Below are 25,936 nucleotides of genomic sequence, written 5' to 3'. Positions count from 1 at the left end.
TGCTATGGCAGGGGGTCGGACTAGATGATCTACTCAGGTCGCTTCCAACCCTAGAAGCTATGAAAAGCCCTAAGTGGTCACTGTTCTGTTGCCTATCCCAGTGAAACTGGAGAGACGCATACACACAGACACTCTTGGCATTAGCTAGCATACCACATGCTGGCTACAGTCCATGCTATGGCAGACAGGAGGAAGGGATCGCTGCTTAAGCAGTTGGGGGGGTGGGGAGGCGGAGAAGATAGGAGCACGGGGAAGCCAGCAGCCCCTGCTGTGGCTGCAAGTGTATGCCAAGCTCCAGCCAGGGAGCGGCGGGGGTTAGTGAGGGGCAGCCCTGCTGTGGAGCAGAGAGCCCTGCCCAGCCCAGAGAGCATGCCAGGATGCTGGGGAACTCTGATTTAACTTAAACCAGCAAGGGGTCTGGGACAGACATTGCAAAAACCAGTTGTTCCAAATCAGTTAAGTCTGATACTACATTCAACCAGGTTTATCTCAAACCGGTTTCAGCCATTTTCAAACTGGTTTGTGTACACTGAACATCTGTTCTGTTACAGGTTAAAACTAGTTTCTGATCACTTAAACCCGTTTATGTGTAATGTCTGTCCCTAGCCTTAGGATCTGGGAAAGAGCCCTAGTGAACCAAGGAACTCATGCCAGAGAGAGAGGGGAAAGACTGTGATGCTGAGGAAGTAGCATAAAACCAGAGTCACCCTCCTCTTGGGGTCTGGGAAAAGGCCCCAGGCTGGGAGTTAACTTCTTATGGACTTTGTTTATGCTTGTTTATTAGTTACTGATTTATGTTACTGGTGTTTCTCGTGAGGCAAGCATACCTAGGAAATAAAGACTGTGCTGAGCTTTTAAAGACTGTGCACTGAGCAATCGGCAACCCACTACAGGCACATATTCCTTTCATGAGTTTTTCTTGTGGCACTGCTATTTAAAATCCAATTGCCTGAACTGATGCAAGCTAATGGAGCGGAAAAGGAAAATTAGCCCTTCCTTGTAAATTTGGTTTTAGTTATAATTAGATCCACCAGACTGTAACCTTCGTTCATTTCACAACTTTTTTTTTTCTCCACAAGCCAAAGCCATACATAGTTTCTTCCACTTGAACTTTCTTGGGGATGCTTTTCTTGATTGTATTTTGAGTATTGTAATATTTTACTTAAAACGTATACAAACTAGAGCAAAACAATAAAATTCACCGACACAAAAAGCAGAATGTAAGCCAAGTGCCTGAGCTCCTACCCAAGTTTATTTCCAGACGGAATTAACAGAAACTCTATCTACAGGTAGGTTTTCATTTCACTTTTGGAGTTTCTGTGTAATTCACTAAGATCTTGGAATTTTCTTTCTTGTCAGATTCCTTTGGGGTCATTTCCTGTAATAACTTTATTCAAATAAATTAACCTATATGATGAGATAATATATACAGTTATTTCCACCCCAAAAAGAAACCATCATTACTAAGAGTAATTTAAATTCAGTGCTATCCTCTTAGTAAATAGACAATAATATCATGCTGATTAGTCTCCAGATGATTTCCTAAAATAGAAAAGGTAAAATCAAAGACAGTGTTAATGGAAACTTCATAAGGATCCTTAGTCTGGTAGAAGTGTAATTTGAGACTTCTGTCTGATGATGAAAAGATGTATTAGGCTTATGATTCATTGATGAAGAAAAGTGTGAATAAGCACAGGCAAATCATTACTTATGGATGTTAAAGGAATCATAGTAAATGTAGGATTCTAAATATCTTTCACCTTACGGGAAACTGAGACTAAACTGCATTGGTTTGAAAACAGACTAATCATTTTTAAATATCCTTAAAACTTGATACTCCTCATCTGTAAATAAACCTTTCATTTGAAAAAAAAGCTTTTTCTAAGCAATAAATTGTGCCAGTTACAAGATTTTAAAACTCAAAATTGCAGATAAACATTTTGTGTTCAGAAAAAAGCTCTCTCTGCTAAGAAGGGATTAAAGGCCACATAGCGTATGTACAGACATTCAGCGAGTCATAGTCATAGAGTCATCCAGAAGTAAGGCTGGAAAGGGCCTCCAGCAATCATCTAGACCAAACCCCTGCCTGAGGCAGAATCATCCCTATCAAAACGATCCCATCCAACCTTAATCTAAACTACGTAAAACTACTGCCAACCCTGACACTACACTGACCTAACACCCTAACCTGCCACAGGTAAAGTAGGGGAACCACAGCAGCCAATGTCCTGCTTCTATAAAATGTTGTCTATATAAGCAAAGAGGTCCCCCCACTACAGAGGAAGACAAACCCCCACAGTCTGTACTAATATGACCGCAGGGTAAAATTTCTTCCCTTAAGATCAATTAATGAATCATACCCTCTTTTTACTTCAAAGAACTTACCCTATACCTCTGTTAAAGTATCAAGCACCATCGATTATATGTTGATTGAGTCCTTTATGTGGGAGGATAGTATTGATTTTGAGATACCATTTCATTTAGAAAGCAATCATCTCCCCTTAGTCCTCAACCTTAAAAAAGAGCCTGATACCCTTCCAGTCCTTAATAACAATAGAAGTGCACCTATATCTGTTAACAAAACATTGAAATGGGACACCTACCTAAAAAGATGACTGATAAACTCCATGCAGATGATTTAAGTGCCTTAAGAAGTTCGGTAATAGTCATTCAAATACCAGAGGAGATTTTAAAGCACTGCCAGCAAATTAAAGATCTTCACCATCCACTCCCCTCAGTACCTCCAACCTCCCATCCTTTACAGACATTTAAAGAATGAGGCACTTCCTGGTTTGATAAAGAATGTGTAAAACAGAAAAGACCATTAAATAGGAAAGCCTGAGAATTAAGGAAAAGTGGGTACACTGGAACAACTTTTTGGAGTGAGAGTCAAACATTATGGAAAACATATAAACTGCTTCTCCAGAATAAGAAAAAAGAATATCATAACTAGCAATGGGATAAACTGAGGTCAGCAATCATTGCTAAAATAGTAAAACCTTCTGGCTACTTGTATCAGAGGGAACAGCTACTTTTAATTATAATGCTGAAAATAATATAACCGCAGATAGTTGAGTAAAATATTGTTTCCAATCAGTTTACTTGTTCTATGGAACAAATAAATAGTAATCTTGGGGGTAATAACCCCCCACCCCCGCCACTGAAACAATTAAGTATTGGGTAGCAAAGGATCAAATAGCATATCTCCTCAAAGCACAACAGAAGAGTAAAGCTCCAGGCCCAAACAGAATACCGGTGGATAACATCAAATGGTGGACTCCAATCTTGGAAAAATGGTATAAGTCTATAACTGAGTTGGGCCAAATTCCAGATTGCTGGAAAGGGAGTTTTATTGTACCAATTTGCAAGAAAGTTTTGAAAGATAAGCCAGAATCTTATCACCCTATAAGTTTAATAGATGTTTCAGCTAAAATTTTGGAATGCCATTTGTTATAACATCTCATACCATAGGTAAAAGGGGAAAACATATTACATAAACACAGGATTGGATTTAGGGACGTATATTCCACTACTGATAACATATTTATTCTGCAATTTTTGAGACAAGTATATGCAAATGCACAAATCAGCACTGTATATTGAATTTGTAGATTTGTCAAGAGCCTTTGACAGTATAGATAGAAGTAAACTTTGGGACAAATTGATAATTTATGGGACTGACCCTTCTCTTTTGCATTTGTTGATAAAATATTATAAAGATACATGGGCCCAAGTTAGGTGGGGCTTGAAGGGTGAACTTACACAACAAATTCACATACAAAAAGGGGTTAGACAAGGATGTATTTTGGCCCCTTTTTATTTAATCTTTACATGAATAATATTGGAAATATGCAGGATGATCATTTTTATCCCCCAAAATTATTAGCAACCCCGATTCCTATTTTAATGTATGCAGATGACACTGATATACTGTCAAGAATTCTTATGGGATTACAGAGAGTAATTACAACTTTTGAGCATCTTTGTGGACAAAATAACTTAAAGATAAATTATGATAAATCCAAAATAATGTATTGGGGAGCCGTGTGATGAAATATCCATGAAATATGGAGGGAACCAAACTAAGTTGCCAAAACCTATAGATATTTGGGTGTCTTATTCACAGCTTCTCCATCATGGAAACATCATATTCAGTTAGTTAAAATTAAGGCAGCCCAATTGGCTGTGGCTATAAAGTAATTTTATGAAACCACATCAGGGCAATCAGTCCAAGTTCCTATATCAGCATACAAAGCCAAAGTTACCTCTTAGATCTTATATGGCGCTGAAGTATGGGGTTATGCTGCTAGTAATGATGCAGACATACCTCAGAACAAGTTTCTTAGGGCTCTTCTGCCTCTTCCTCCCTCAACTCCTTCATCTTTTCTGAGATTAGAGATGGGAATGGATTCTGTTTTAACTAATATTATTATTAGCATGGCAGGATTATGGTTTAAAATCCTGCCCCTTTTACCAGCTCATCTGCTTAAATTATGCTATATAGAAGATATTAATAATCCCCCTCCTCTCCAATCACACTGGTTATCTTTTCTTTCCCGCACTTTTACACTTTCTGGGATGGGATACTGTCTCAGAGATAATGAAAGATCTTTCTCCCCCATGGAAAAGTTGTGGGTTTTCCAAAGGATACAAGATATTGCCAGGCAGAATGATTTTGCAGTGGTTCAGGCTACTTGCATTTCCCCTTTATATACTCTTTGGACATAAGATTTGGGGGGAGAAAGGTATCTACAGTTGGATCTCAATAATAAATGGTGATCCTCTTTGACTAAACTCAGGACCAAACAGATGCCCACAGCTGTTCTGGCTAGATGTCAATTTTTCATCCCAAGAGCTAAAAGATGTTGCCCAGTCTGTCTGGGAGTTGTGGAAAATACTATCCACTATGTATTAGAATGTTCTTTATATAACAACATAAGTAGAACCTATTTATTATTGTACTTGCAGAAATTGATACACTTCTCCAACAGACAGAAATTTATCTGGCTTTTACAGCAAAAAAATCCAAATGTAATAAATTGTCTTGGAGGGGCTAGACCCCCTAGCCAGAAACTTCCAGCTTTGCTTCTAGCCAAAAAAATCAGCACACTCCAGTTAAAGTGCCCAGCCGTAGCTGTAACCAACACCCAATGCTGCTTGGGAGGCTTAAAAACACCCTGATACACACAGCAGAAAAAAAGGAGTGGTGGGGGGGCAACCAGTAAAGCCCAGAAGCATGGGAAAGACCCATGGTGGAAATACCCATGGTGCACCTAGATCCCCAACCAGTGGCTGTCCAACCTCTTCTTGAACACCTCCAGTTCAAGAGAGTCTACAGCTTCTCTAGGGCATCTATTCCACTGCCTCAGAACTCTAACAGTGAAGAATGTTTGGTTTTTTCCAGATATCCAATCTAAATTTACTTTGATGCAACTTTAAGCCATTTGTCCACATCCTCCTCTCTGCAGAAAAAAGAAAAGGTGCCTTTACTCTTCTTTATGGCAGCCCTTCAAGTATCTGAAGACTGCTATTGTGTCCCCTCTTAAGTACCTCTTCCACAAGCTGAACATGCCTATCTCCTTCAGCCTCTCCTCATATGGCATGCTTTCCAAAGGATATATTTCTTTGTTCATCTTTGCTTACACATTTTTTTTTCAAATGTGTAGCCCAGAACTACACACAGTACTCCAGATGAGGCCTAACTAGTGCTGAGTAGAGGCACTACCACCTCCTGTGTCTTTCACCTAATGCTTTTATTGATGCAGTTCAAAACCACATTTGCTTTTCATGTGGCTGCATTACACAGCAGACTCATTTTGAGTCTGTGGTCTACCAAGACTCCTAAGTCCTTTTCCATAGAGCTTCCATCCAGCCAGGTGTCCCCCATTTTGTATTTGTATAGCATTTGCCTGAATTGAACTTCATCCTGGTAGCTCCAGCCGAACTTTACAATCCATCAAGATCCTTCTGAATTGCTCTCACATCCTCAAACATGTCCACAATCATTCCCAGTTTTGGTTCATGTTCAGACTTGCTCAAGAAGCTTCTTATGCCAACATCTAAATCATTAATAAACATATTGAACATCACTGGGTTGAGGACAGACCTTTATGGGACTCCAGTCAAAACCTCCCGCCATTCTGACATGGACCTGTTAATTATTGCCCTTTGCTTGTAACTATTGAGCCAGTTAGGGGGAGGTCAGATCAAGTTAAAAATGGTGAGCTGATCTAAGACAAGTTAGGAGGGGGGTGGGGAACCAATGAGGTGGAGATTGGGAGGATCGGGGGGCCAGCAAAGTCCATAGGAGGAACTGAAGGAAGCAAGCAGGATCTGAGAGGGATCAGGGGGAAGTGGAACCTGGAAGGGAGTTAGAAGGACTGGGAATGGGTTGGGGGGCGGGGGGCAAGTGGGGAAGAGTTATTCATGGAGACCAGGAGGGTTTTGCAGGATCAGGGGGTAAGTAGAGTCTGTGGGCTTAGAAAGATTGGGAGGCCAAGCAGGGTCCATGGGAAAGGGATGGTTGGTGGGGTCCAAGAGGATTTGGTGGGGACAGGGGAGCTGGCAGGGCCTAGTTGGGGGAGGGGGGGTTCCTCTCTCCCCACTGGGACCAGGGGCTATTTTTAGACCCTGACTCCCCCCATTGTCAGAAAAACACCCCCTCCAGAAAACCTACCCCTCAAATCCCATGAGCCTCTCTCCCCACCCTCAGTTACTTCAGTTGGCTTCCGGCACTAAGAGCAGCTGGCAGGATGGGAGTCAGGGAGGGAATTGGTGATCTCTAGGGGGATTGGCTGGTCCACAGGAACAGGGGGGTTATCCCCCTAGCAGTGGGATGAGAAGTCAGGAGACTAAAAATAGCCCAGTGCTGGGATTGGGGTGGGTAGGAAAAGTAGAACCCCAAAGCCAGGGCCAGTGGCTGGGTTTTCCCAGCCCTGGGGCAGCACTTGGAACTGCACAGAAGTTCAGTTAGATTAGCCTTGCCTAACCCAGCCTTGGAGATACAGTTAACTTCAATCAGGTTGGCCATTTTTAGACCAATCTAAACTTTCTGAACTTCTGTAATGTTTGCATTTAGATCCCAAGTTAGGTCAATCCAAGTGTAATGTCTGCATATGGGTAAATCAAATTAGATTGGGTGGCCATTTTTAAGGCAATCTAACCTCCCCAAACATCTGTACCTAGCCATAGAGGTTAACAGTCAGACTGCCCACTTAGCTTCTTGCTCTATGGATAACAAGTTAAGACAATCATAGCCTAATAATGTTGTATTATTTAGTAATGCTGCTGAAGACCAGTTACATAAGCTATTTAATGTGCATACAGAAATAATTTATAATATCTAAAAGGGTTTTCTGAATCAGATTAAGTACAACACCACCCTTTCCATAAAGCTACACTCTGCATCAAAACAGTGTAATTTATTGTAGTAAATATTTAAAAGGAACTATCTATAATAGGCTCCAGTACAGTTAGAAATAAAACTGTAATAACCGTATATTGAAAATGTCCTTAATATAACAAAGCTTCATACCAAGGCCTCTCTGGACCACATAAGGCTATAATTTAGCTTGTGGTTTTAATTCTGAAGAACAACTCATGAATTCTTTAGTGCTGATCTATAACACTGAAGAAAATGCACCAAAATATAATAGTAATAATTAGGTAAAGGAAGGGTAGATTCTTCCATCCACTCTACTTAACAGTTACCATGACTATTATGACATAGGGACAAACATCTTTCCTCATATCTGTCAAAACACAGGCAGCCAACCTGCAGCACATGTCCCTATAATATATCCCTATATGCTGAAAAAAAATCACTTAATATTTTAAGGGATTTAATGGGATATTTGATTTAGAAAAAATGATTGTGAACTAGCGATTCTTGAAGTATTGCTTTTGTTTCCTAAACCATTTCTTTTGCACACAGCTTTTTAAATCAAGTCGTAAGAAAACTTCATTTTATTTTAATCACTGTTTACTATTCAATTGAACTTTTTAACATAAATGCTTTACTATAGATATATCTTCTGCATACTTCAAACACATAGGTCAAGGGACTCATACTAGAGAATGCTGCAGTGAAGCATGGCACAACCCACCCACAGATGCTACATCCCAAAAGGATATAGTTTGGCTTGCATTGAAGGCAGTCAATAAGCATGCCCAGGGTTTTCAGTGTTTGACCAGAGATGCACTAACGGCAGCTACATTACATCCTCTGGGGGATTAGCACACACAGAATGGATTTTCTGTACTTTAGTAAGGCACTTCCTAGAGCAACTCTGTAACACAGCAGGCATGCTCTTAGCATTGTCTAAAGAAACAAATTGAAACCAAAGATCTACATGCTTACCAACTGAAAATAGCAGAAAACAGATTAAACATGGTAATGCATTTGGAAGTTTCATAGTTTCATAGTTTCTAGGGTCGGAAGGGACCTGGGCAGATCATCCAGTCCGAATATAGTTGAACTAAACTAACTTTAAAATAATGTACAGTGATAAAATTATAAAAAAGAATTATTTAGTTTGAAATTGGTTTAATTTTGCTGTATTACTTAAAAGATAAAAGAATTATACAAAACTACTCTACTGGATCAATTACATAATTTTTTCAATTAGTGCACCCCAAATAATACTTTTTAGTCTTTTAATTATTTCATTTGCAAAACAACACTGGATCTCAACCTGACAATCATAAATTCTTACTGGTTTACAAATATTCCTGGGACTGATTACCTTATCCTCTTGTAGTATACAAGTAATTCCCACGGAATTCAATGATATTGGACTAGTCATTAACTGGACTACCAGGACTAAAGAGAGCACTTATTCCTCAAAACAACACTGTAGCATTCAGATTTAAAAGCCCTTCTTGCATTGTACTCAAGGAAAGAAAACTGTAGTAATTTTCATAAAGCATAGGTTCCTAATGCTCCAAAAAATAAAAAAACAAAACAAAACACATTCCACTCACCTAAAATTAATGCCAAAGTACAGCTCTCCACACCATAGGATACTAGCATTTATACCAGGTTCAATTAACTGTCAAGAACTTGCTGAGGTAAGAATAAAGCAATAGATGAAGTACTCTGCATCATACATCACCCAAAAACATCTCTTATTGTAATAATGTTAAATAAAAATAACAACAGTTTACACTCATATAGTTCCTGCTGTAGTACGATGTGAAAGAACATTACAAATACTGGGCCACATATTCAGTTACAGGGAAACATGGGTAGATGTAGCCACTCTGGTTATACCTATGAAGCATCACCACTCTTTGTGGAGAGTTGCTCTTGAGCCCAGCCTGCTTACCTGCTTCTGCTTACATATGGCAAACAGAAATGGAGCAAACTGCAGCTGCTCTCAAGCACACTAAAGACAGAAATCTCAGGAACATTTGCTACTGTTGCTCCCCAGAGCAGCTACACCACTGTGTTTCTGGGCTTGGCATGTGCAAGCAACCATAGGTGGCAGGAAAGACTTAAGAGCATTTCTTTCCTTTCCGCCTCTCCCCCAGCATGCCAGCTATGCCATGTATATATATCCTATTATAGTGATTCTCAACCAGGGTGCTCCAACACCCCGGGGTACCACAAGATCCTTTTAATGGTGCCACAGAGTGCCTCGCAATATTAATACCATTAGATGTGCAAACATCTACACATGATTCACAAGATAAACCCAGAAATATCAAACAGGAATTCATAATGTCAAAAACACTGAGTTCTTGTAGTCTTTCTGAGTTCTCTGAAACAGAATAATTGCTCTTTTTCTGTACCTAAAAATAAATGAGAGCTAAGAGCTGGCATTTCTGGAAGGGTGTCTTGAGTCTAAAAAGGTTGAGAACCACTGCCTACTACTTCGCTCCCAATCCTGGGGCAGCTGTGGACTAGACTGTCCTCAAAAATAAAACAGAGCAGCTATAAGGTTGCTCTGACTTCTACAGTCTAAAACAGAGACTTCTGAATCAGCTCTATAGTCTATAGGCCTTTGTACACACAACAAAATTGTCCTTTAAAGTGGCTTAAATCCCCTTTTGCACCACTTTAATGGCATCGCTGTTTGCACATTTGGAAGTGTGTTCCACTTAAATGGTGTTGCTGTTTGCATGCTGGGTGGTGTATTCCACTTTAAGTGAGTTTGGTATGTAGCAAGATAAAACACCTCTGAGGTGTTCTAGTTTGTTACCTAACAAAGTGCAACAGCGGATAGAGCACTGAAAGTTGATGTGCTCGGGGCTTGGCGGGCCCCACACAGCTCAGGACCTGTGGGACCCAATGGCAGCCCATGTAGGCAGGCTCCAAAGAAGCGGGGGGAAAAGGCAGTGAGACCTATCCTTTATTTTTTCCTCCCCACAGCCTGTCAGCCTGAGCTGTGCAGGGGCCCGGTACTTCCCTCTGCAGCTGTGGGAGTGGGGGACAGTGCTTCCCTCTGTGGCTCCCCCCTGGACCGCCCAGGCTGGGTGCCAGCAGGTAGGTGCTGCCTGGGGGATCCCCACACAGCTCAGGGACCGCTTGGCCCACCGGCAGCTCACTCCCACCAAGGAGGCAGGTGAGGACCAGGCCCCCGTCCTCATGTACAGGCCAGGGGGGTTTAGCTCGGTTTAACTCTCCCTAAATTGAAGCAGTGTTTTTAAAAACTCACCATATCAATTTAGCAAGAACTAAACCAAATTAAAACCCCATGGCATGTACAAGCAGCCTATAGGATCAACCTGACAGAATGCTATGGTTAGAGATTTGGGAAGCACCGGCCTTCATACTGGAAGTAAATAGCTTTACATCTACTTTAAGCACTTGAAACAATGTAAAGAAGACTAAAACAAGATTAGATATACAGAGCATTGGATTTTCCCTCACTGTATCTCTGGAAGTACATATGCATCATTAATCCAGTTTTAATGACAGGAAAATTGAGAGGCAGAGTAGTGAAGAGATTTGTCTAAATCAGAATGCCAGTCCTTCACTCAGCACGCTATACTAAGCGCAAGCAGTACAGCACTAAGAGACTGGTATGGTATGCAGGAGAGCCAATGGCAACATTGTTAGCAATAGTTACAAAATGATGACATCCAATGTGCAGAAGGTGCTGTGTATCTGTTAGGTGGCCTGGAACTATGCAAACAATCTTTCTGAAGCCTGGGGCACAAAGGCAGACAGAGAAAATGACAATTCTTTCCTTGTTTTTAATAAAATTAAATCACATTTTAAAGTTAATTTTTGTTGTTATACTGAACTAAATGAATAAGTGATGTTAAAAATATACAGCAGAAATATTTGGGAAGGTTTCCATTCAAATAATTTTTTTAATATTTTTCTTTTCAGATATAAAAACTGTCATCAGAGAATGACTTTTTTTTATTAGTGCCCAAGGCCTAGCTTTGATATTTTTATCTTTCTGATGATATCATGGAAGCCTAAGTCTACCTTTCAGTAACAATTTTTTCTAAAGCCTAGGGCTGCCTCTGTATGAATATTTGCCTTCAAGTCTGTGGTAAATGTATTTTGGCATCTTTATTTTAAAGCTTTAGGGTCTCAGTCTCATAAAAAAAAGTGTAGATAATAATAATAGGTGTAATACAAAACTGCACACTGAGGGGGATGCAAAATCCTCCCCCCCACACACACACACATGCATATATACATACAAACATACACACACACACAATAATAATAGAAAATTAGGGTTGGAAGGGACCTCAGGAGGTCATCTAGTCCAACCGCCTGTTCAAAGCAGGACCAGCCCCAACCATACCATCCCAGCCAAAGCTTTGTCTAGCCAGGTCTTAAAAACCTTCAAGGATGGAGATTCCACAACCTCTTTGGATAACCTGTTCCAGTGTTTTACTACCCTCCTAGTGAGAAAATTCTTCCTGATATCTAACCTACACTTCCCTTACTGCAACTTGAGACCATTTCCCCATGTTCTGTCACCTGCCATCACTGAGAACAGTCTAGCTCCGTCCTCTTTTGATCCCGCCTTCAGGTAGTTGAAGGCTGCTATTAAATCCCCCCCTCAGACTTCTCCTCTCTAGACTAAATAAGCCAAGTTACCTCAGCCTCTCCTCATAAGCCGTGTGTGTGTGTGTGTGTGTACGCACACATATATACATACACACACCATCCTATAGCTACAGGAGTGACTCTGCATCCTCCACATTTCATTTGCTGTAACATTTAAACAAGCAAAACTCTTTATATGAACTATTTCACATGTGTAATATTCACTATATTGTATATTTAAGTCACTTTAGTCTAACTTCCCCAAACTCATATCTGCGTATTGTTCCAACAACCAGCATTGTATAGTCCTCCATTCATGATGCCAACAGGGATGTTTTTAAACATCCTGGGACTTCCTACAACTGGAAAGCAATAAAAACTAATAAGTAAAAACTAGCCAGCACTTAGAAGCAAACAACTTGTTAAATTTTAATTTGTAACGGGAGGAAGAATGAAGTCCAATTTCAATGAATTTATGGTTTGAGTAACACCCATTGTAATTTTAGAATAATTTTAATTTAGAAATAACCCTTATTTCTTCTGGCTACTGACTGTGTATGCAATTTATTCAATGACATTTTAAAATAAAATATATTAATAGTCCTCAGGGAAGGAACCAGAACTCAAATCTTTCCCTGCCCCCCTCTCCAGCAGGTGCCCCAATCACTGAGCTAGAGACTCTTACTTTCTCTAGCTCCCTCTCTTTAGCCAAACAGATATCAGTTAGGGCACTCTCTTGGGAAGTGAGACGTACAGGTTTCAATCCACAGGAACAAATCCAGTTTTCCTACATCCCAATCAGCACTCTCATCACTAAACTGCTGGATGAAGAGGGCATCATACATCAAGCCAGCACCTGTTCCCCAGACATGTTTTTTAAAAGAAAGTGGCAGTTGCCTTTGTGTAGAACTCGCCTACTGCTGACATGTATTAGATATGTTCCGCCCAGACCGAACCCTTGGTTCCGGCCTCCACCCAGATGGAGCCCCTGGGACTGGGCTGTGGGGGCTGCCTGGCACGGCTGTCAGCAACAGGGAATGGGAGCAACATCACCTGTGGTGTATGCTCCTCAGTGATGTCCCTGGAGTCCCAGGTGACTGAGCTCCAGGCCCAGGTAGGCACACTTCATGCCTTCAGGGTCCATGAGCAGGAGACTGATGACTACTACAGTCAGGCTCTTCTTCGTTCTTCAGAAGAGTAGAAGATAGAGGAGAAGGTGGCCAACAAGAAGGCTGCCCGAAAACACCCACCCAGAGCTACCTGGAAGACAGTCGTCTCAGGTTCCAGGACATCCAAGGCTAAGGCTGCTCCTCCCTTAGCACTGCACAACAGGTATAGTTCCCCTTACCATGCATGAGGAGGCTCCGATAGAGACACTGAAGGAGGAGATGGGTAGTCAGCGAACTGCCACCCCCAAGAGGAGATACAGGGGGTGGGGGGGGAATCTCTCCTGCGGGGCACCGAGGGACCCATTTCCCATCTGGACTCCTTAACCCATGCAGTCTGCTCCCTAGGACTTGCACCTGGGATATTGCAGAGACGATTCTTAGGCTTAGGATTCTTAAGTTGGGGACACTAAGAGAGCCACTCTTGCAAGAACGGATGGAATGGTTCTCCCCCAGCATGACAGAAAATTGAGGGTCTCAAATGGAGGACTCAGGTGCTTGTACACTAATTCCAGAAGCATGGGGAACAAGCAGGAGGAGCTAGCCCTCCTACTCTCCGGTGGGCATTATGATCTAGTAGGGATTATGGGACTCCTCACATGATTGGAACATAGCCATAGAAGGCTACACCCTACACAGAAGAGACTGAGCAGGGAAGAAAGGTGGAGGTGTAGCTCTCTCTGTGAGGGAGCAGTACACCTCTTTGAAGCCTGACATCAGCTCCAAAGAGCAGCTCAAAACCCTCTGGGTCAAACTATAGGGGGGGCGTGGTGAGAGAGACCTAACTGTAGTCGTATACTACAGACCACCAAACCAGGGGGAGGAGCTCGATCTGGAGTTCTCTTGAGAACTGGTAGAAGCCACATGTGCACGAGACATGGTCATCACGGGTGACTTCAGTTACCCACAGATATCTCTTGGGAGGAAAATTCATCTAAGTCTGATTGGTCACATTGCTTCAAGACCTGTATCGAAGAGCTCTACCTGACTCAGGAAAAACTCTACCCAACTCAGGAAGGGCCAACCAAAGGTAATGCTCTCCTAGACTTGGTCCTGGCTAAGGGAGATGATCTGGTAAACAACCTGAATATGGAGGGTAGCCTGGGCAACAGCAACCATGTTCACTGTCCGTCACAAGGCAGGCAAATCAGCTAGCAGGGTTGAAGTTTTGGACTTCAAAAAGCAAATTTCAACAGGCTCAGGGCAACAGTAGGGGAAGTGCTGCAGGGACCAAAGTTGAAAGGAATGCATGAAGAGTGGTCATTCCTCAAGGACACAATCCTTAAAGCACAAAAGAAGTCCATTCCCATACGGAGGAAAGGCAGCAGAAAGGCTGGTAAGCCCTCTTGGCTTAATAGGGATATCATGGTTCTCTTGAAAAAGAAGAAAGAGGCATAAAAACAATGGAAGCTTGGGACAGTCCCCAAGGAAGACTATACAACAATGGCCCGCACTTGTAGGGAGTAGATTAGAAAGGCTAAGGCAGCAACTGAATTTGAACTAGCAACAGAAATCAAGGACAAAAAGAAGTCCTTCTTTAGATATGTAGGAAACAGGAGAAAAACAAATGGAAGCATGGGGCCGTTGCTTTACAACTCATAATAACTGGTTACTGACACTCAGGAGAAAACTGAACTCCAGAATGACTACTTTGCTTTGGGATTTTACTGGACCAAGGCGAAAATCATACTAGAACAGGTTCAGAATGGGCATGGTGGGAATGACTGCCTTCCTACTGTTGACGTTGAGCTGGTGCATGATCAGTTAGAAAAGGTAGACACTTATAAATCAGTACGATTAGATTAACTTCATCCAAGAAGCTAGCTGAAATCATTGTGGGAACTCTAGTGAAACTCATCTAAAACTCATGGTGCTTGGGGGAGGTCCCCAAAGACTGGGAGAAGGCCAATGTTGTGCCCATCTTCAAGAAAGAGAGGAGAGAGGACCCGGGCAACTATAAGCCAATTAGACTAACTTCTATCCGAGGGAAAATCCTGGAAAAAATCATCAAGGAGTCTATGTGCGATACGCTTACAGAAGGTAAGATTCTGAACAACAGCCAGCATGGCTTCATCACAAGCAGGTCTTGTCTTACCAATCTTATCTCCTTCTGTGACCATGTTACTCACCACCTGGATGAGAGAGGAGGTCAACACTGTATACCTAGACTTCCAAAAGGCCTTTGATTTGGTATCCCATGATGTTCTCAAGGAGAAATTTGAGGATTGCACGCTTAACTGCTCAACAGTTAGGCCGGTAGGAAGCTTACTGTGGGATAGGACCCAGAGAGTTCTAATGAATGGATCTGTGTTGTCCTGGCAAGAAGTGACCAGTGGTATCCCTCAGGGGTCCATGCTTGGTCCAGTGCTTTTCAACATCTTTAGCAATTACTTGGATGTGGGGCTGAAGAGCTCACTGGCCAAGTATGTGGACATCACCAAGTTATGAGGAAGCATGGTCATGTTTGAAAACAGGCTGCAGATACAGGAGGACCTAGACAGGCTGGCAAGTTGGGCAGATCGGAACCAGATGAAGTTCAACATTGAGAAATGTAAAGTGCTCTATCTTGTGGCGAACAATCCCCAACATACTTACAGGCTTGGTGGTGCCAAATTGACTAGTACTATGACTGAAAGGGAGCTAGGGCTAATAATAGACCACAGTATGAACATGAGCTATCAGTGCAATGCTGAAGCCAAGCAGGCCAAACAATACTCTGGCATGCATCAATCGATGCAAAACCAAGGAAGTGATTCTCCTGCTTTACTCAGCAATGGTGAGACTGCAGCTGGAGTACTGCATCCAGTTCTGTGCACCGCACTTCAACAAGGATGTGGAAAAGCTTGAGAGAGTCCGGAGAAGAACCACCCATATGATCAGAGACTTGCAAGGCAAGCCATACAAGGAAGACTGAGGGACTTGGGTCTCTTCAGCCTAAAAAAGAGAAGGCTGAGACGGGACTTGGTAGCAGCTTACCACTATATCAAGGGAGAACATCAAGGTCTTAGCAAACAACTGTGCACCAGGGCACCCTTAGGCAAAAACCAGGAGTAATGGCCACAGACTCCTAGAAGAGTGTTTCAGGCTTAGCACTAGAAAAACTTCTTCACAGTTAGGGCATCCAGACTATGGAATAAACTCCCTCCAGAGGTGATATAATCACCTACCCTAGAAATCTTCAAGAGGAGACTAGACGGCACCTTGCTGGGGTCACCTGACCCTAATCGTCTTTCCTGCCTTGTGCAGGGGGACTGGACCCAACGATTTTCCGAGGTCCTTTCCAGCCTCTTGCAATCTGTGAATCTATGCTCAGGGCATGCCTACTGGACTGGAATCATCAGGGGGCTCAAAGCATGGAATTAATAGTTTCAAGCTCCCAACTACATTTAAATACGAGATAGGCACTGAGCAGCTCGTGCCTGAGATGGAAGCAGTTCTGGTCAGGCCCAGTAACAGAATTTTAATTTCTTAGGGAACTGTACAGGCAAAACCTTTGGACAGTTGTAAAGCTTAGGTGCCTATGGTGTGAAAAAAAAGATTTTTGAGGACCTAAGGCTTGGACTTAGATACCCAAGGGTGATTCCAGTTAGGTGTAACAGTTTCCTGGGGCAATTAGAATCATTCTACTTATCAATAAGGATCTACATAAAGCATGGGAGAAGTGTGCTACGCAGCAGCTCCTTTAATGCTGCTCTTTTCCATGTGTGCCTCCCCCACACCGTTGATTGATGGAGGAGCCCCAGCAGCCCTGATGCTCACTTCTGATTGGCTGGGAGGCAAAAGATGTGGTTTTAAACATGCTGGGTATTATGATAGATAATTAAACAAAAATTTATTTTGCATTGTATCCATTGTGACATTAGCCACAGTACTAAGCTTGAGTTCCTGATACTGTGAAAGTTATTAGAGAATTAGTATCAAACCACAACTATGGAAATTATTTCATCCTAATCTTTCACAATGGGACCATTTAAGAGTTAAATATTGCGTGCTCTTCACAAAAAAATATGTATGTCCAGAAAACTATTAAGCTATGTTCCTTCAACCAGGGTGATATGTGCCCTCTCATCTCCTTAGTCTTTTTTCTTTCTTTCTTTCTTTCTTTCTTACTTTCTTTCCTCTCTGTCAGGCCTTGGAAACATATTACTTTTGTAGTACTACAAAGTACTGAGACACTCTGAACCACTGCAAAGACCAACATGTGCACAGTCCCCTGGCTGGAGCACTGCAAACTCATGTCAAAGGCACACTCTCCCAACAGGAAGCAATAGAGGGCTGCTCCTTTGCTCCCCCACCCAAATCCCAGGGAGTCAGTAAACTGACCACTGACAGCCTGCCCTCTCCAATCTCAGAGAAGGGGGCAAGGTATCAGTGATCAACTGGCAGCAACCACCAGGGGCAACAACTGTCAAGGGAAGGCCCTCCCCTCCTCACTGCCCACCAGGTAAGTGGGGCAGATAAAGAGACTTGCTACTCTCTGTTCACTCCCTTGCACTGCATGTTCTCTGGCTACTCTGTCAAAGAGCTGTGCAGATACCCACTATGCCACACAGCTAGTCAGCTGCTAATTGTCTGTTCAATGAAGCACAGAAGCCCCACAGCCACTGCTGCAGTTGGCCACAGGCTGTCAGGGAGCCAGACACTCTCTGCACCCATCCTTGGAAGGAGGGGAGGGAGAGCAGGGCACTCTGGAATGCTGGAGGCTGATAAGGCCGCAAATTTTTGTAGTGCTTCAAAGAAGCTCCTGTTTGAAACAGGGTTTTTTGTGGTGGTTCTGCCACCTTTATAGCACTATGGTGTTTTAAATAGCTATAAACCATTAAGCACCACAAAAGTGTTGTACATTGAAGATCTCATTCTTTGGGGCTTATGTATCATTATATTACAGTTGAGCACCATTGAACGTGAAGGGAGAAAGCAGGTCATGTCAGTTAAACAACAGTAACCCTTCCAGCAGATTCAGAGCCCTGTTCTGCCACTCTCTTACTCATACTGAATAGTAGCTTACTAATAAGGGACTGCTTGAAATGAGCTCTCTGTCAGTAGCTATCTTAGCACACCATTATTTTGAGTCTTCAACAGATTAAATATATGAAACCAGTAGAAGGCAGAAAAAATGAAGAAAGCCCATACTTATATTTCTCTAAACTAACTGTACACTAAAGGGATTAAATGGCTAAACAAATCATTGTAGATATTATCTTCTTTGCTTAAAACAGAACAAAAGAGGCAGAGTCAGGTACGAAACAGTGGAATCAAACTGAATATTTTGATTTAGATGAAATTTGGCAAATTGTATGGTCAGATAACCATTTGCCAACTCCACAACTTGTACCAGTGCATCAAAGAGTGCATAAAATTCAGATATACTTGAAAGTACAGAAGCTCAAATGAAAGCACCTGGGAAAACAAAGGCTGGCCAAAGTTTACAAAATGCTGAAATCTGACCACCTTGCCCGACTCCAGAATATCTGTCCTTTCTGTAAATCTTTTCCCAAGCATGTTCGTCAGAAAACTGGGTGAATAAGTAATATGTCTGGGGAATTCTGATTTGTATTCTTACTATGGAGGTTGTTCTAAAAGACAACTGGCTTCACTATATGGCACTATCACTTGACCTTCTTGTGCCTCAATCAAGTAATCTATAAAACTAGGCTAACTATAAGGAAAAACTTCCTCACAGTTTGTGTGACCAGATTCTGGAATAGACACCTAGTGGGGTTGGTGCAGGCACCTACCCTGGAGATCTTCAAAAGGAAACTGGATGCATACCTTGATGGGGTTTTTTAATCCCAGCAGTCTTTCCTGTCCAGAGCAGGGGGGCTGAACCAGATGATCTCATGAGGTCCCTTCCAGCCCTAAACTTCTGTGAATCTGTGTAAACTACAGGAACCTCCTGAGAAAAGATGCACAAAGTGAGTAAAAATAATATGCAAATAAATTACCCAACATTTATTTTAATAGAAAATTCTTATTTCTATAGCTGTCTTATATTATACTCAATTTACATTAGAGCAATATAAACACTCAGGACCTTTAAGAATTAAAATAATCAAATTGGCTAAGAAAAGAAATTGTAATAGGGAGAGGATATATAAATGTTTTTAAAGGACTTAATTCTTTGCCATAATCATTTTATTCGTTGTACTGAACTAGGTTTAACTTTTTAAACATTATTTCATACACTACATCTGCTTTCTTCTTTCCTTGTACACAAGCTACACAGCATTATCAAAAAACCTGTTACACTCTTAATTATACTCTTAAACATGTTCTACTAAAGCCAGTGAATACACTAACTGGTCTAAAAAGTCTACTCTGAAGTTTCTCACTCCTAGAATAAAATCATTCAGAACTGAACATTGTGTTCATTCAGTTGTAAGCTGAAAGGTTACATTATTTGTAGTGACTGAAATCCAAACAGAAAGCTTTTCTTGGTCATTGCTCATCATGCAATTATGCTACTTATGAATCTAGAAAGTGGATCAGAAATTAGGTAAACTAAATAGCTCAGGGAACTTATAATAAGAAATCCTTTTCATTAGGCCATTGCATCTAGAGGCTGATGTTCTGGTGATCTTTATTTATTTAATTAATTAACGATCCAATTTATATGCTGCCCTTCCCAACAAAGACCCAGGGCAACTTACAATAAGGGGACAGAATCTCTATATACAGGGCTTAGTCCATCTATCTTTGTGTTTGTCTGTCTATAACACTTGTGGGGCATGGCTCCTGGCAGGGCGTGCCTCCAACCAGTGCTGTATCAAGAATGCCTGTTCAGACTGACAGCCCAGGCACGGCTCCAGTGGAGCAGGCCAGACAGATGGAGAAAGGGGTAGGGAGGAGGGGTGGCATGGGGCTGGAAGTGGAGCAGCAGCGGGGGGTAGGGTAGGGTAGGGGGGCCAGGTGCAGAGTGGGAGGGGTGTGGCGCATGAATGGATGCGGAGCAGCAGTGACGCAGGGTGGTGGGCACCAGTGCTCTGTCCCCATCCTCCCCCATCATTCTTGATGGGCAACTTGCTAATAACTTATAAAACAGCAGACCAAAACATCCTACAAGGGAAGTACAATATCACCATAAAACAAAAAAAATCCTCAACAATATCTGTGTAGGTGTTTGCTAAACACTTGCCCAAATAAGAAGGTCTTACAGTGGTCCCAAAAGACGTCCACACTCAGGCTCTGGTGGGCCTCAGAGCAACTGCTTAGAACAACCTCCCATGTGTATTTGCCAAGCAGACTTGACATATTGATGATACCTGCAGGAGGTTGCCATCTGACCTTACAGATCACAGTGGAGTGTATGGGAGAAGATGGTCCCTTAGGTATGTAGGGCCCAGACCACTAGGACCTTATAACTCAAAACCAGCCATTTGAATCATGCTCAGAAAGATGGTGGAAGCCAGTGTACAATCAGAATATCATTCCTAGTCCTTTGAATACCACTTAAATTGGCAATGCAGCGTGGACAGGCCAACATCTAAATTGGCAATGCTGCCCTTTGCCCCTTAAAGAGGTCACCATAGTACTAAGCTGTCCCAGATGACCAGACGTCCCAGCTTTAACTTGACATTCATGTTTTCCATATGATGTCCCAGTTTCCCTCAGACTTATTGCAGGACATCTAAATGTCCCAGTCTTTAATTTAGTAAATCCAAAATATCTTTTTGCCTTTTATTTAAATAAACAACTACAAAATGCTCGTTCAAGGCATACTGCTACCCTAAGGAAGGATATGCTCTCTGTTTATCATGAGAAGTCTAGTGGAATGAATGTTCCCAATGATGAAGAGTGTTTGTAATGAAGAGAGCTGCATAAGAGTAGACATTATTAAAGTTCTTTTGTTCTGAGTGAATGATAATGACTCCTGTTCAGTCTCTCATGACAAACCGATTCAGAATACTAAGTTACTGGAAAAATTCTCTACTTGGAGAAATATGCATGTGTCACTGCTGAATCAGTAGCTGGCAGTGGCAAACACAGCACACACATTTAACTTGTACTTTTGTCTTTTGAATGACTCTTTCACATGGTAAAATTGAAAAATTGTCGCCACAAAGTCCCAGTTTTGAATTTGAAAACATAGTTACTTTACTCCAGAAGAAAGTTAAGGCACAGTGATAAAACAAAAAAGAAAATGAAGATTTATCTTAGAGGAAAAAAACAAGGAGAGAGGAGTTTCACGGTTAATAAATAAGCATGAAAACAAATATTTCAGGACTTAAAAAGCAGCATCTACAAAACCTAAAGATCACAGTTATCAGCAAACTGAAATTACTCTGCAAGCCATACATATATTTAATTTTACTTCCCTATTTTATGAGTTTATAGATTTATTTAATGTCTATATGCAAATATCTGTATTTTTTTACTGTTATACTAATTTTTTTTTATATTTTCATTTAAACCTGTGTTGTTTTATTCTCTCAGGCGCTCCAAGTGGATTGCTTACTTCTAAATGTGGTTGTCACCTGTAAATTTTATGTCTGAAACAGCTTTCCAAAATATTTATGTTTTGTATGTATGGATATATTTGATATTTTTTTCCTCAAATGTTACTCTCCCAGATACGAATCCTCCTTTCTTTCTTTTGGTTAAATACCTCTATTGCATGTGGATACCACTATAGTGATAGTTTTCCCTTCCTCAGTATTGGCTTTTCTCATTTTTCCTAATTTATATTTTATTCCTCCACCTCTATGTACTCGTAAGTATGTATAAAAAAAGCAGCTGGTTAGCCACATCTCCCTAGATAGCACTCCTCAACACACCAAAAAAGATCAAAAGTTCACACAGGTCTAGGGGCCCATTGGACTCATGTGGTTAATGCACTCCAGTTGCAGAAAGATTTTTGGCTGCACTCAGACATGTTCTTCTGGCATGTTTTAAGCTCTGTTTTATTAAAATCCAAGTATTATCTTTTTCCCCAATGTCAACAAACAGTGGTGCAGCATATTCAGTTTTCCACAGAATTCAGAAAAAAATGTTTACCCTTAGTCTCAGCCTCTTGACTATTGCCTCCAACTGTCACATCTCCTTATCAGCCTGAGGCCATACATAAGAGTCATGTTTCTGCCAAGAGGATTGCTGCTCTCCTGACAGAAACTGGCAACATGTGGGAGTTCACTTAGTTTCTCACGGAGAAAAATGCGCCACCCACAAGAAAGGTCTCCCACTTTGACATCTGAAAGTTTTTTCCTGCAGGAGAGTTTCTCCTGCTAGAATGAACACCTGTACATTTGGCAACTACATGACAGGGGGGAAGTCTAGCAGCAGCTTCTCTTGTGCCTTTTCCAGGCCAGGAGGACACCAGTCTGGAGAAGGTGGAGGGGGGCAATCTTTCCCTGCAAATTGATTCCTTCTGATCACTGCAGATCCAGCTGCTCTCCTGCCCAGATTGGGGTGACCTTGGTCTGGGGAAAGCAGGAGGGTGGGGCTGGAATGCCTGCTCTCTGCTCAGGAAGATTTCTACTTCTGCATATTTCCCATATGAAAGAGAGGAGCTGAATGTGTTCCAGTTCTTCCCATACAGGCCTCTCCCCTTTTCTTGAAGACAAGCCTCTGTATTTCTCTGAACCAGCATACTATTCCACTTCCACCCACTCACAGCCACAACTCAAAGTTTTCCTTCTGTCCCACTTCTCTTTGATGCTTCTCTTTAGATGAAAAAGATGAATCTAAGCCTCACAGCTCACTGATTTAGTGTGGTTAAGGCATACCAGTGGCACACAGGCAGAGTAACATAGCCAGTAGCAAGCATCATGTCCGGCATTCTTTGACTGTACTGCTCAACTCACCAGTTACCCACTCACAGCTGGGCCAGCACTGAGTCCAGAGTATAGCTGTTCTGAAATGGTACATCCCAAACCACTGCAGTCTAGACTCATGCTTCAGCAGCCCATTGTGTAAGGGGATTTTCAAAAGCATTCTGTATAATTTGGGAAATTCAGTAACAAACTTTTAAGGCACATTATATGCTGACATATTTGCTCTATCCTTTACAATTAAAGGCTAAGCATTCTAAAAATAAGATAATAAGGTACAAAGGAAACGGAGTGCAGGAAATGCTGCCGATAGCTAAGGTTACCTAACACTTCCATTATAATAACCACATTTTCAGTTGCGTAGGATGCTGCCCAGCTTGAACTGATAAAGTTGAGTGTTTCCATCCTGGGTATCTGCCTCAGGCTAGGTTTCTTTGTTTTTGTTTTGGGGGTTTTTTTGTTTTTTGGTTTTTGTTGGGTTTTTTTGGTGGGGGGAGGCTTAGTTTTAGCTAAAACATTTTGACTGTTTTCAAGAATGTGGACAGGGAAATATAGTATTTTTGATGACATTTAAAAATATATTACAACTGTTTTATTAAGAAGCAGTAGCTCCTCTGTGATTTGGTCTAGGGAACTTGAAGTTTGGCCTGGGATGTTGTAATCTTTGTGTCCTTTCCTAGCACTATGAAAATCTCCTCAGTTTGGGTCTAACTGTAAGTGTATGAAAATCAGAGTCTGAACATGCTCAGCAGAGGCTTGTTACAATACCAGTTACTTTCTCTGAAGATGCTGGCTGACTGAGGGGGATCACAGCCCCTCCATGATGATAACCTGAGAAAGCACATTTGGTTGCTTTGTAGGGATGGTGCTATCTTGAGCTTGCAGGGACACAACAAGACTTGTTCTGCAAGTGATATTCCCAGCAGCTGTGGGCCACTGTGGCACAGACCAGCAGAACTAAATGCAAAAAAACTGTTTCACATGTGCAGCTCCTAGAACCCAGCCATTCTGAGAAGCATGAAGGAACCTGACTGGAGCACAGAGGACTGAATAGCAGGGGAGGGAGGAGAGAGAGAGAGAACGAACTTCAAGAAAAGGGTCCAGCAAGAACTGAGAAGTTGGTGGAGAGAGAAAAAAAAAAAGAGTCATATTACACAGTCAAATACAGAAGTTGGGTAGCATGGGAAACTGGGTAAGAGCAGCTGGAGAGGGGTCTTGTGAAAACAAGAACTGAGGAAGCAGAGGCATGGAGAGGTGGGGAGGAAGAGACAAAAACAAGGGGACAGGGCTAGACAAAACCTACATCACTGGAGTTCCTAAGCCTGGAATCAAACCCAGGATTCCTGAGGCTCAAGATGTCTCTGCTGTCTAGCAGAACTAGATGCATCTCATCCCTCTAAAGTGACTGGTCCATAGAGCGGACAACAGCCCACCGCTGAACATTGTCAGTTGTCAGCATGTCAGACCACAGGTCCATGTAGCTCAAAGGTGGGCAATTATTTCAGCTGGAGGGCCGCTTAATGCGTTTTGGTGAGCTGTCAAGGGCCGCAAGGGTAGCCCCTGCCCCTGTTCGCCATCTTGGGACCAGAAATCCTGCCCTAACTCCTGATTTTTGCCACCAAAATACTTGCCCCTGGAAGTATTCCTTTTGGGAGGGGAAGGTTACCATCTTAGAACCAGAAAAAAAAATAATATAGTAAAAGTCAAACACCTATTATAACATATTTTAATTTTGGGCACTTGTACACACGATGAAGGCTTAGTCCCCTAAATCGAAATGCTGTGTTTTTAATTGTGATTATTAAAAATCCACTGTTTCAATTTAGGGGCTTTCCTCACTGTTACAGCAAGGGGCTGTGTGTCCCCTGAGCTGCAGGGGGCCTGGTCCTTCCCCCCACAGCGCCAGCACCCTCAGGGCCACCCAGACAGGTTGCTCATGAGCCAGACGCTGCCCCAGCTCAGGCTCGGGGAACAGTCAGATTGGGCTTGGTGCTGCCTCTGAGCAGGACAGCCTTCCACCCGCTAGCAGCCCACCCAGGCAGGCCTGGGAGGCACCACCACTGTAGATGGAAGGACCAGGACCCTCTGCAGCTCAGGGTCAGCTGCCAGCTCTCCTTCTGGCCACAGGAAGGCTCCAGCAAAAAAAGGATCAGGGCCCTCCCCTTTTTTTTTCCCCCCAGGTGGAGCCTGCTCATGTGAACTACCAGTGGGCTGAGCAGCCCCTGAGCTGCAGGGGCTCCAGTCCTTCCCTCCACAGCAGTGGTGCCCCCTAGAGCCACCTGGGTGGGCTGCTAACAGGCCTTAGCTTGGATGCAGCACCCACCAGATCCAACTCTTGCCCAACCCCACCAGGGCTTCCAGCGCACTGTGTACTATCCCCACTGCCTTCCCACTCCCTAGGACTGTCTGGGAATTGGCTGGCTTGCCCCTGGGGCAGTTTGGAGAAGCGGCAGGAGGGTGCCTGGGTGTGCTGGAGGCCAGAGAAAGCAACGAGGACAGTGCATGGCATGCTGGAAGCCCACCAAGCACAAGCTTCCCCAAGCCCACCTGGGCTTCCAGCGCACCACGCACCATCCCCTCCTGCCTTCCCTAGCCACCGGCACACCCAGCCACCCACCTGCTGCTTCCCCGTGCTGCCCCAGGGGCAAGCCAGCCCATTTCCAGGTAGTCCCAGGTGGTGGGAAGGTGGTGCAGATGGTTCGTGATACACTAGAAGCCCCAGCAGCTTTGGACTACTTGGATCCAGCAGGGGCTGCCTCCAAGCTGAGGCAACCCCCAGCAGCCTGCCTCGGTGGCCCCAGGGGGTGCCACCACTGTGTGAGGAAGGACTGGAGCCCCCCCCACAGCTCAGGGGATGCTCAGTGCACTGGTAGCTTGCCACCCAGCCACAGGAGAGGCAAGCAGACTCCGCAAAAATAAGAAAAAAAAGATCAGGCCCCTCAATTCTTCTCCCTTTAACCCGCCTCTCCCACAGCTGGGGGGGGGGG

At 42.9% G+C, this 25,936-nt stretch overlaps 1 protein-coding gene and 1 long non-coding RNA gene across 2 annotated transcripts in view; both read right to left on the bottom strand.

Moving 5' to 3' along the window:
* Positions 1-25,936, bottom strand: part of NEBL (nebulette) — a 647,345-nt gene that overhangs the window by 270,991 nt on the left and 350,418 nt on the right. The gene's annotated exons all lie outside the window — the stretch shown is intronic.
* LOC109291336 overlaps positions 8,972-25,936 on the bottom strand; it is an 80,885-nt gene continuing 63,920 nt past the window's right edge. Inside the window, exon 3 of the long non-coding RNA XR_002095817.1 lies at positions 8,972-9,064. This is a non-coding gene — a long non-coding RNA (uncharacterized LOC109291336). The remainder of the gene's footprint in view (positions 9,065-25,936) is intronic.

This window comes from Gavialis gangeticus, unplaced genomic scaffold, assembly GCF_001723915.1.
Source record: "Gavialis gangeticus isolate Ggan-Ray unplaced genomic scaffold, GavGan_comp1, whole genome shotgun sequence".
NCBI lineage: Eukaryota > Metazoa > Chordata > Crocodylia > Gavialidae > Gavialis > Gavialis gangeticus.
Note: the sequence above shows the minus strand (reverse complement) of the source record. Positions and strands in the feature narration are given on the sequence as shown.